Genomic DNA, 8923 nt, shown 5'->3' with positions numbered 1-8923 from the left:
TTGAATGGTCTTCTGCTTTTTTGCTATTAAGATAGCCATGATAAATGAGGTTGTCCCTTGAACTTACAAAAATATGCGTGTTCTTTAAAATGGGTTTGAAAAAAAAATCAGTTCCTCCCACTTAGAAGAAACAGGCTACAAGATTTAATAAGAAACCCTACATACTTTTCTCCTTGTTCAGGTAAAGTCTTTTGACGTCCTTTCCCTTCTGAGCATAATAGAAGCACTCCCTGAGTACAAAAAACCACAAGGCAGTTTTTTCAGAAGTCACCAAGTCAAGCAATTTTAACTTCTGAAAGAGTTTCTAAAGCCTATATTAATTGCTCAGAGTCCTGGTTAAATTGGCATGACTTGAAATGGTTTCAAAATGCTGGGATTAGGACAGGAGATGATGTGAAAGGAGGTAACTGTATTTTCTAGGTTTTTTTAAAAATGGAGTTTTAAAATATCATTATGCAATCTCTTATTGGTTCCTTTTTAAAAAAAATAAATAAAGCAAACCCTAGATATTTAGAAGAAGCTATTCAAAAGTGTACAGATATGTTCTACATGTCTCATTACCATTAACAGCCATGCATGGTTAAACCTCCCCCTATTGCATTGAGTATTTACCCTCTGGCTTTATCAAGTGATGCCTGAGTGTGGATTTTACAAAGGCATTTCATAACTATTTTATACACTGTGCACTACACCTACTACATCAGAGTATGTTTCTTGGGTGAATGGTAATAATTAATGAGAATCGGTGTTCATACCAAAAAAAAATAATTCTAAAGTGCTTGCATATTAAGTCTATCGGGGGGAAGATAGGTCCATCTCTTGTTTTAAATCAAGGACAAGCTACTTTTCTGTACATTTTTCTATTCCCTGCCTTCCATTATTGCAAGGCAATCGAATGCAAGGCATTTGTCTTCTTTCACTCCTTACAAGAAAATTATTCAATTAATACACAAAGATGAAAGTTAGAAATCCACTGCAATCTATTAAAGGTCCAGAGATTTAAAGAATCAAATGTACCCTCTGGATCTTGGGATTCATCAGGGAGAATGTAGAGTAAGTTGTTTTTCTCTGACCTTCCTTAATTTTGTTTTATGGCCGTAAGTATGATTTAGATACTGGTGCAGCATTAGGAACAAGAGATGGTTTTGGGGGTACTTAAAAAAGCAGTGGGGTCTAGAAAAAAAAAAGGACCAAAATGACCCTAGCCTCCAGGGAAACAGGTCTACCAGGGTGGCTTTTTGTACAGGTTTTCAATGTGCCACACCCCTATACAAAAGGTTGGGACCCCTTTGGCTTAGATACCCCTGTATTCATGTTGGAATATATATATTTACATTCAGGTGTTTTGAATAACCCCACTTTCTCTCTTCCTTTTTAAATTGGCTTCACTGTTCACCTTGGATGTCAAGGTTTTCTTATACTTGCTAAGACTTCCCCGTATAATCTACTGCTTCATTTCTTCCCAGAAAAAAACATAAAATAAAATGTTTGCATCAAATTCAGCATTTCAATAATAACAGCAAAAAGTCCCTCTTTGTGAGAGATAGAGGAGAAGTAGTTCTTGCCGGGAGTTCATCTGCATCCTCCTTATTTATTTCTCCGGGGTGATGAGAAGACCTTTGCATTTGACCAAAAAGCACTAGTAAATAAGGAGTTAAAACGAAGGCAGGCTCACTGGTTTGCTGAGATCTGTCAGAGTCTGACTGGCTGGCTACATATCTGTCTCTGGAACAATAGGTACCTGTATTCTGCACGGACCGCTGGGCAGCACTGGCACTCTGGAGAAGGGCTGCCTCTGTCTGCACTTTCCTGGTGAGAATCCCCAATGACGGTCCCACTTTTCAGTGGAGGAGAAAAAAATATCTGTCTACTCTCTTGATGAAGGACAGAGCTTTGATCATTTTTGTTCAGGCTTGACTTGGCCAGAGGTTTTAGGTTCTTAGTCTCAAGTCAGCAGTCTCTCTCTCTCTCTCTCTCTCTCTCTCTCTCTCTCATACACACACACACACACACACACACACACACACACACACACACACACACAGGAACAAACATACACAAGCGCAAATCCTCTCTCTTTCTCTCATTTCCCCCTCGTAGGTTCTATGCAGGCAGATGAGTGTTACAGCTGTAACTGAGGCAAAGAGCGATAAACATAGTGGAGCCAATTTCCGCGATGGCGAGAGGGGACAGGGGACACCGGAGGTGACAACAATGACAAGACCATCTTCGGACAAGTTTTAGGTAAGAGAACATTTATGTCCCGATTCTTGTGTTTCTGCACCCTTGCGGCTGAGACTTTGAGCTATAAAGAGAGTCTGAATAGGGAAATATTTTCGCGAGGGTATCATCTGTGCTGTCACTTGCCTGAAAACCTGTGTTCCCGGGGCTTTGTGTTACTAGAATCATCGGAGGTGAGGTGTGAGCCGGGCTGAGTGGAAGGATGAGCTGCTTTTTATGTCTGTCTGGTGACATTTATCCATGCTGTTTAAATTTATATCTGGAAAAAATTCTGTTTGATGATAGTTAGCAATGTTTTGTGCAACGTGGAGCATATGGCCATGCAGAATTCAAGTGATGCTCTTTCATTCTTAATTTGTAATTATTTTTACACTCAACTGTACGGAGGTCAGAGAGTTTCAAAAATTAATGAGATTCCCTGTGGAGTTCAAATAGTAATATCTACATGAGCTGCCACAAAAAGATAAGATTATGCTGGTATATTTTTAACATAGATCTAACTGCCTTATTTTGAACATACTCCATTTGAAATATATGAAATGTACAATAGTTTATGGAAGCCTATATGTTTTTGGAGATTTGTTCTTAATTTTTTTTTAATGACCAGGAGAAATTGACTCGAAATTAGACTGTAGAAGATGAACACTTAGTGTGGAGATATTACTAAAACTTAATAGACATTACTGTTATGGTGATGGAGAATATCTTATACTTTCGAGGAAATGACAAATAATGAATGAGCCACATGCTCAAAAGAAATCTGCAAATGTGTTTTTCCCCTAAGTAATATATAAAAACTCAGCAGATATTTAGGGTGAAAAATTGCTGGCACGAACAAAGAAGCAAGTGTACACATAGATGAGAATTCTTTGTCACAAAAATGAGTCCAGGGCATGGATTTAGGAGGTTAAGTGATTTTTACGTTCTCAGTGCCCCACAAAAGGGAGTCTTTTGGGATGAGTCCAGACATTTAAAAATGTACCAAAAAACTTTCATTTCCCACAATTTAAAAACATTGTTTATGTTCCTGCTACAGCACATTGTTTAAATGAAGGGGACTGTAAAGCAGTCTGAATATACAGTAATCGGGGCTAAAGATGGTTTTTATCCCCAGTTCCCCATTTATAAGACTCATTCGGGGCTTCCTGTGATATATTGTTATGTAAATACTGTGCAGCCAGGGAAAGCAGTACTATGGAGATTCAATTTACTTTGAAAGTTGTTCATTATAGCAGGGATGAATGTTATTTATTTGATGTGATTCAAAGGCTGGAAATGACTTTTTCATTGTGGCGCCTTTTGTAATGGGTGCAGGGTGATCTAATCTTTTTAATTTTGGCTTTCACACCAGTGGAGATGAAAAGAGATCTGAACTCATTTATCGGTTGCTAGGTCCTTCTAGAGGCCCAAGTCTTGTTCATGGTTGCTATGGCCAGTCTGACCTCAATCTCTGTGGTTTTGGGGACTTAAGCAGTCTTTTTTTATTGAAGAGCATGTACCTTGATTTATGTCCAAAACTGTGGCTGAACGGCTTTGTCTGCGAGTGATAAATGGTGCCGAACAATTCATCAGTTCTTACAAGTAAACACCGCTGTCCCACTAAAAATATGTTTTGTTCTGAGTTAATGGTATGGAACAAGGCAGCCTCCACAAACAGCTATCTTTTATTGTGGAGGGGCCACGGAAACTTGGAGCAAAGTGGAGGAAATTGGCATTCGTTTTCTTGTGCATTAGCATTTCATTTGTGATTCGGATGATGCAGCTCTAGGTGGATTGACTATGAAAGGGTAAGCCTGCCATTTGCTTACCTTCTCTCTACTTGGGGCTGCCTGTGAAACTGGCCGGCCCTCTTCAAATGCTTGAATTCTGCTGGGAGGAAGAAGTCAGGAGCAGTCTCTCGGAAGGTATTGGTCTCCGTTTCGCAAGTACCAAGTGCTAAGGCACAACAGGCTACAGGCGACTGCTGCCTTCATTCTCAGGCTGGTTCTTTGAGGGAAAGTTGTGTCCGGTATTGGTGACTACCAGGAATGTTCTGCTTATGTGCTACTTAATGGTCCCTGGACCTCTTTGCATTCTAGAGCCCTGTTAGAAAGGAGCTGCAGTGATTAAGAGGCTGTGGAGTATACAGCCCGGCTTAGCAGATGAGCCAGGATACCTTTCCCGGTCCCTTAAAATTGCTAATTGCTAGTTGATGAATGCTGCAGAAAACATACGCTCTGCTAATAAAATGGTGATGACAAAATAGGTATCAGGAAAGGCATTTATTGCTTGTAAGCGCCATCAGCTTCCTTCCGAGAGAGATTGTGGCTTTGTAGTGTAGTTTTTTAAAAAGTAATATGCTAATGTTTTATTCTAAATCGGCCGGTGCTGAGTACCTCCAGGAAAATGGGTTCCATAAGAAGTGACATCCTCCTCGAATTGAAAGGTAAAAATTCTATGTTTTTTAAAGTGTAATTTTTAAACCATTTCATGGACTTCTTGCCAGTAGCACTAGAAAACTGCTTTTTAAATATGAATGTTTAAAATTTGATTTTTTTTTTAACATCAGAGGTTTAAAGAGAGCAGCTTAGAGAATGTGATGGCTAGTCATTTTCTGAAGATTGGCTAGCTTTTGTTAACAAAGTGCAATCAGGTGCTTCGTAGGTTTTGCTTTCTGCCTTGAAAATCAGCAGCTTTTTATTTCTTTAGAGAAAATGATCATTGGGGCAATCAATAAAAATGATCTTTATTTTATGTAGATTTTACTTCTAGAATCAGTAAATTAGGAATCAGGGTTAGGTGATGCCAGAAGGTCTCTTCCGGCTTTAAAAATTCTTCATAAAGTACTAATTTTCTGAAAGAACACGTAACGATGATGCCTTTATTATTGTAATTGCACTTATTCTGCTCCTGCTTAGCTCTCTTCAGTCAAAAGTTCTATGCTTCTTTGTATAAGCAATAATTGTGGCTGGAAGTTATTTCCAAATAATTGATTTTTGAAGATTTTTTTTTAAAAGGCTGATACATTAGGGCTTTATTAACTCTGAGGTTTTGCAGAGCGCAACTTGTGGCTCCTTCACTTGGGTTTCTTACTTCAGATTTTCTTGAAGGTAATATTTTATATGAGTGGTTAATTGTACAAGAAATATTTAATTCTAGGTATCCAAAGAAAACTACTCCCCGGTATGTATCTCTGTATGTATAGAAACACATTTTAATATCAAACGTCTTTTAAATTTCACATTGTATTTGCTGTTATTTCAATGAATTTAAGTGAATGTTGGCTAGTGCTCAATTTCCTGAAATGATTAAATTCACTCTCTGAAGAATCTGGGGAAAAGGCCTGTAATGACATTTTGATGACTTTCATTTTAAGGTGTAATAGAAATTGAGTAAAATGTTTTAATAGCTATTCTCTAATATCTCATTCCAAATACAATATTTTTATTGCTCATTCTAGCTTACAATTTTCTGGTGATAATAATGTTGGCTGGTAATTGTTTCTTATATAGAAATCATTTTATCCTTATGTAAAAGTTATTTCAGAAAAGTCTTCATGCATTTATCTCAGCTGAAGCAATTGCATTGAACTCTTGAGGTAAAACAGTGAGTATTTCCAGATTGCTCCTACTTTAATTTGGTACTTGCTTTGGAGAATTAGGTGTGTCTTAAAGGGAAGAATATTCGATATGATAATTTGTTGTTTAAAGGGGAAAAGCAAAAAGGCATGAAAGCCAGAAAAAGCTGAGAAAACAGAAGGAATAAGTATTACGTGCTATCACAGATGTGATTTTACTTTGCTTTCCGGATGTCAAGTGTTTTTCTAAAATTTAAAATTGGGGACTAAGAATTTTAAAAAGTATGTAAATATGGAGTTGTTATATCTATCCTTATTAAATAGGTAAGTGCAGCTGTATAGAATTAATAAGATTGCAGCTAATGTTATCAGGAACATCTTTGCACCTCAATTCTTTTGGGAGGTGTACACACAAGTGAAGCTAATCATGTAGCTTTTAAAGAATCAAATCCTTTGGGAGCTAAAGTTGTGACATATTAGATCAATTTTCATGTAAGTCAAAATGAAATTCTTACATTAATTTTTCTGTGCAAGTTATACAAAGCCAATAGCTTCCAAACTGCCTTGTTCTAGATGCTAATTGGAAAAATGTTTATAGGATGTAACTTGATTATAGTGAATACTTAAAGTCAGAATGTAATATTGCTGAATTAACATGCAATTGGTGTGATTTTTTTTAAATAAGTAAAATTAAGGTCTTATATCTTATTAAATTATTCTTCTCTCCTGATAGATTTACTAAATTTCCCAAAGTTTGCTTTCTTTTTGTTGTTGTAGTCTTTTTCAAATAACACTGTTAGAGAACAACTAGTTACTCATAGTTTCTTTCTGCCTACTATAATTTTGTCTTTTGTCTTTTTGGTGTGCCATTATTCTTACCTTCATCTAGAAAGTTGTATTAACTTCGAAACTATTTATCTGAGAATAACTCAGATAAATAATGTCTGAGTTTGAGGAGAAAAAGCCTAAAATTTTTTTCCTTAGAAATTATGTATGAAGTGCTGAAAAATATAAGTTGGTCTTGGAATTTTGTTTGTGGGGTTGATATTAGGATATGGATTTTCCCAAAAGTAGCTACTCACTTGTGTAATTCAATAAAATCTTTCCTTCAACCCTCTTAGCTTATTTTCCACAAAACAGCATCATTCTAGAACATTTATCATAGGAAATGGCGAGCTGGCAGGGAAGGGGCCCTCTTAGATACCTAGTGAAGATATCACCCCAAGTTACTATTTTAGCTTGTTGGCAAGGATAAATGATCCAGTTTTATCTAAGGGTTTTGTATTTAATCATTTTTGTGATCCAACAGCAGAATTTAATTTGCATTGCTGTCAGTTGGATAGCTTTTGTTTAAATAATACTAGAATGACTTAAGAAAATAAAAGTTATGCCAAAAAGCTTAATTACACACTCTAACACTCACTAATAACGTATTTAGATTTTAAAATGTGAAAATTGTATTTGCTTAATGGTGTTTATAATCTCTTTTTCAAGAGATGGCTTGTATAGACTTGTTATGACCCTGAGTGCTGAAGTTTACTAGACATTATGATCTTCTAATACTACACCATATACTCAACCTTTGTATCCTTAATAATATCTCTAAGCCATACTTTAATGTCTTTAATATTACTTGACATGATTGAAGTACAGTGTACTTGTGATTTATAAATCTTTGAATTTCCTGTGTTTTTCTGACAACTGAGTTCATAGTTCAAATGCAAATATTGAAATATACCATTAGGCTAGAAGTTTCCTTTGAGAAAGAAAGACTAGGTAGCACACAGTGGCCAGAAACATATGGTGCATAGTTAATTATCACAGTTAAGGGTTTTAATATAGTTTACTGCAGAGATCTTTTAAAATATTAAATTTCCAGAAAATATTTGAGGAATTCAATTTGCTGGAAATTTGAAATATGGAAATCAAACAAATTATTTTAAAAATCCCCTCCCACACAGATTTAGAAAGTGTTTATTCTTTCACTCAGTACGTATTTATTTAGTACCTACCATGTGACAGAAACTTTTCCTATAGCTCTTAATTTGTTACCATCACCAGTATTTAGTATTGTTTTCCTGATTTTGCAGGTTATAGAAATCTCACTAGTTGTTCATACGTCATCAGTTAATCACATTGCAATTTATATCATTTTGGAGCTTGTATTTCTCTTGTCTGCTCTTTAATGGCTTAAAATATATTCTAGGCATATATACCAATTTAGAAGACTATATTGGTAAAACAGAATGTGCTTCAAGAAGTTATCTTATTGACATTCATTAAAAAAAGTCTGAATGCATCCTTTTCCCCTTGCTATTCAGGGCCATGATGCAGCAGATGCTAAACTGGTTTTACTGTTTTTATGCTTCCTTCCAATGCTTCTTGTACTATTTTAAGGAATTTTCAATGCAAATTATTAATGGCTAACATTTATTTTCTGTATGCCAGATAATGTGCTAAGCCCTTTACCTTTGTTTTCTAATTTAACCTTCTCAATCACTTTGTGAGAAAGGTAACATCACTTTCCCTGCTTACAGATGAGGAAACTGAGGTTTTGAGAAGTTAAATAACTTCCTCAAGGTCACAGAGTTAGTAAGCACCTTAGAGGACTTAAAACCTAGGCCCTTCAGGTTCTATTAATTATTTTTTGTCATTCAACAAATATTATTGAGATTTCATAATGTCCCAGGCTTATTCAAGGTGCCCAAAATGAAGCAGTAAATATCACAGGCTTTAAAGCCCTAGACTTTATTGCCCAAGTCTCTGCCCTCAAAATAAAGGTGCTTCATAACTACCTTGATACTTTTATTATGTTATTCCCTCTGTATCCAGGGACTACCTAGAGCCAATAGCATACAATTTTAAAATGTCAAACCTTTTTAGATCTCTTACCATTTGGCTTCAGTCTTTCTATCCAACTGCCTATTTCTAAATAGAAATTTTCTACATCGTAAGGTTGATCTGTTCATTGCCCCCAGAAAGTTTGTCTTACATTTTCTCTGAACGTTCCTGCACCTGAAACTATTTTGCCACTGCTTTCTCAAAGCTTTCCAACCGTCAATGTCTGGGTCACAGCTCATGGCCCCCATGAAGCCTGTCTTAGAAATTAAATCCTAAAATTCTTTT

The 8923-nt window shown here is 36.0% G+C and overlaps 1 long non-coding RNA gene across 4 annotated transcripts in view; it reads left to right on the top strand.

The window, feature by feature from the left end:
* The first annotated feature begins 1631 nt into the window (after positions 1-1631).
* Positions 1632-8923, top strand: part of LOC105883975 (uncharacterized) — a 94029-nt gene continuing 86737 nt past the window's right edge. For 2 of the 4 annotated variants that reach the window (XR_012921405.1, XR_002224108.2), the window contains exons 1-2: positions 1634-1812; positions 2101-2244. This is a non-coding gene — a long non-coding RNA (uncharacterized LOC105883975). Of the gene's footprint in view, positions 1813-2100; positions 2245-8923 lie in introns of all 4 variants that reach the window. The other 2 variants (XR_002224107.2, XR_001160011.3) reach the window with 2 other exon arrangements.

The sequence above is a fragment of the Microcebus murinus genome, chromosome 10, assembly GCF_040939455.1.
Source record: "Microcebus murinus isolate Inina chromosome 10, M.murinus_Inina_mat1.0, whole genome shotgun sequence".
NCBI classification, from domain to species: domain Eukaryota; kingdom Metazoa; phylum Chordata; class Mammalia; order Primates; family Cheirogaleidae; genus Microcebus; species Microcebus murinus.
Note: the sequence above shows the minus strand (reverse complement) of the source record. Positions and strands in the feature narration are given on the sequence as shown.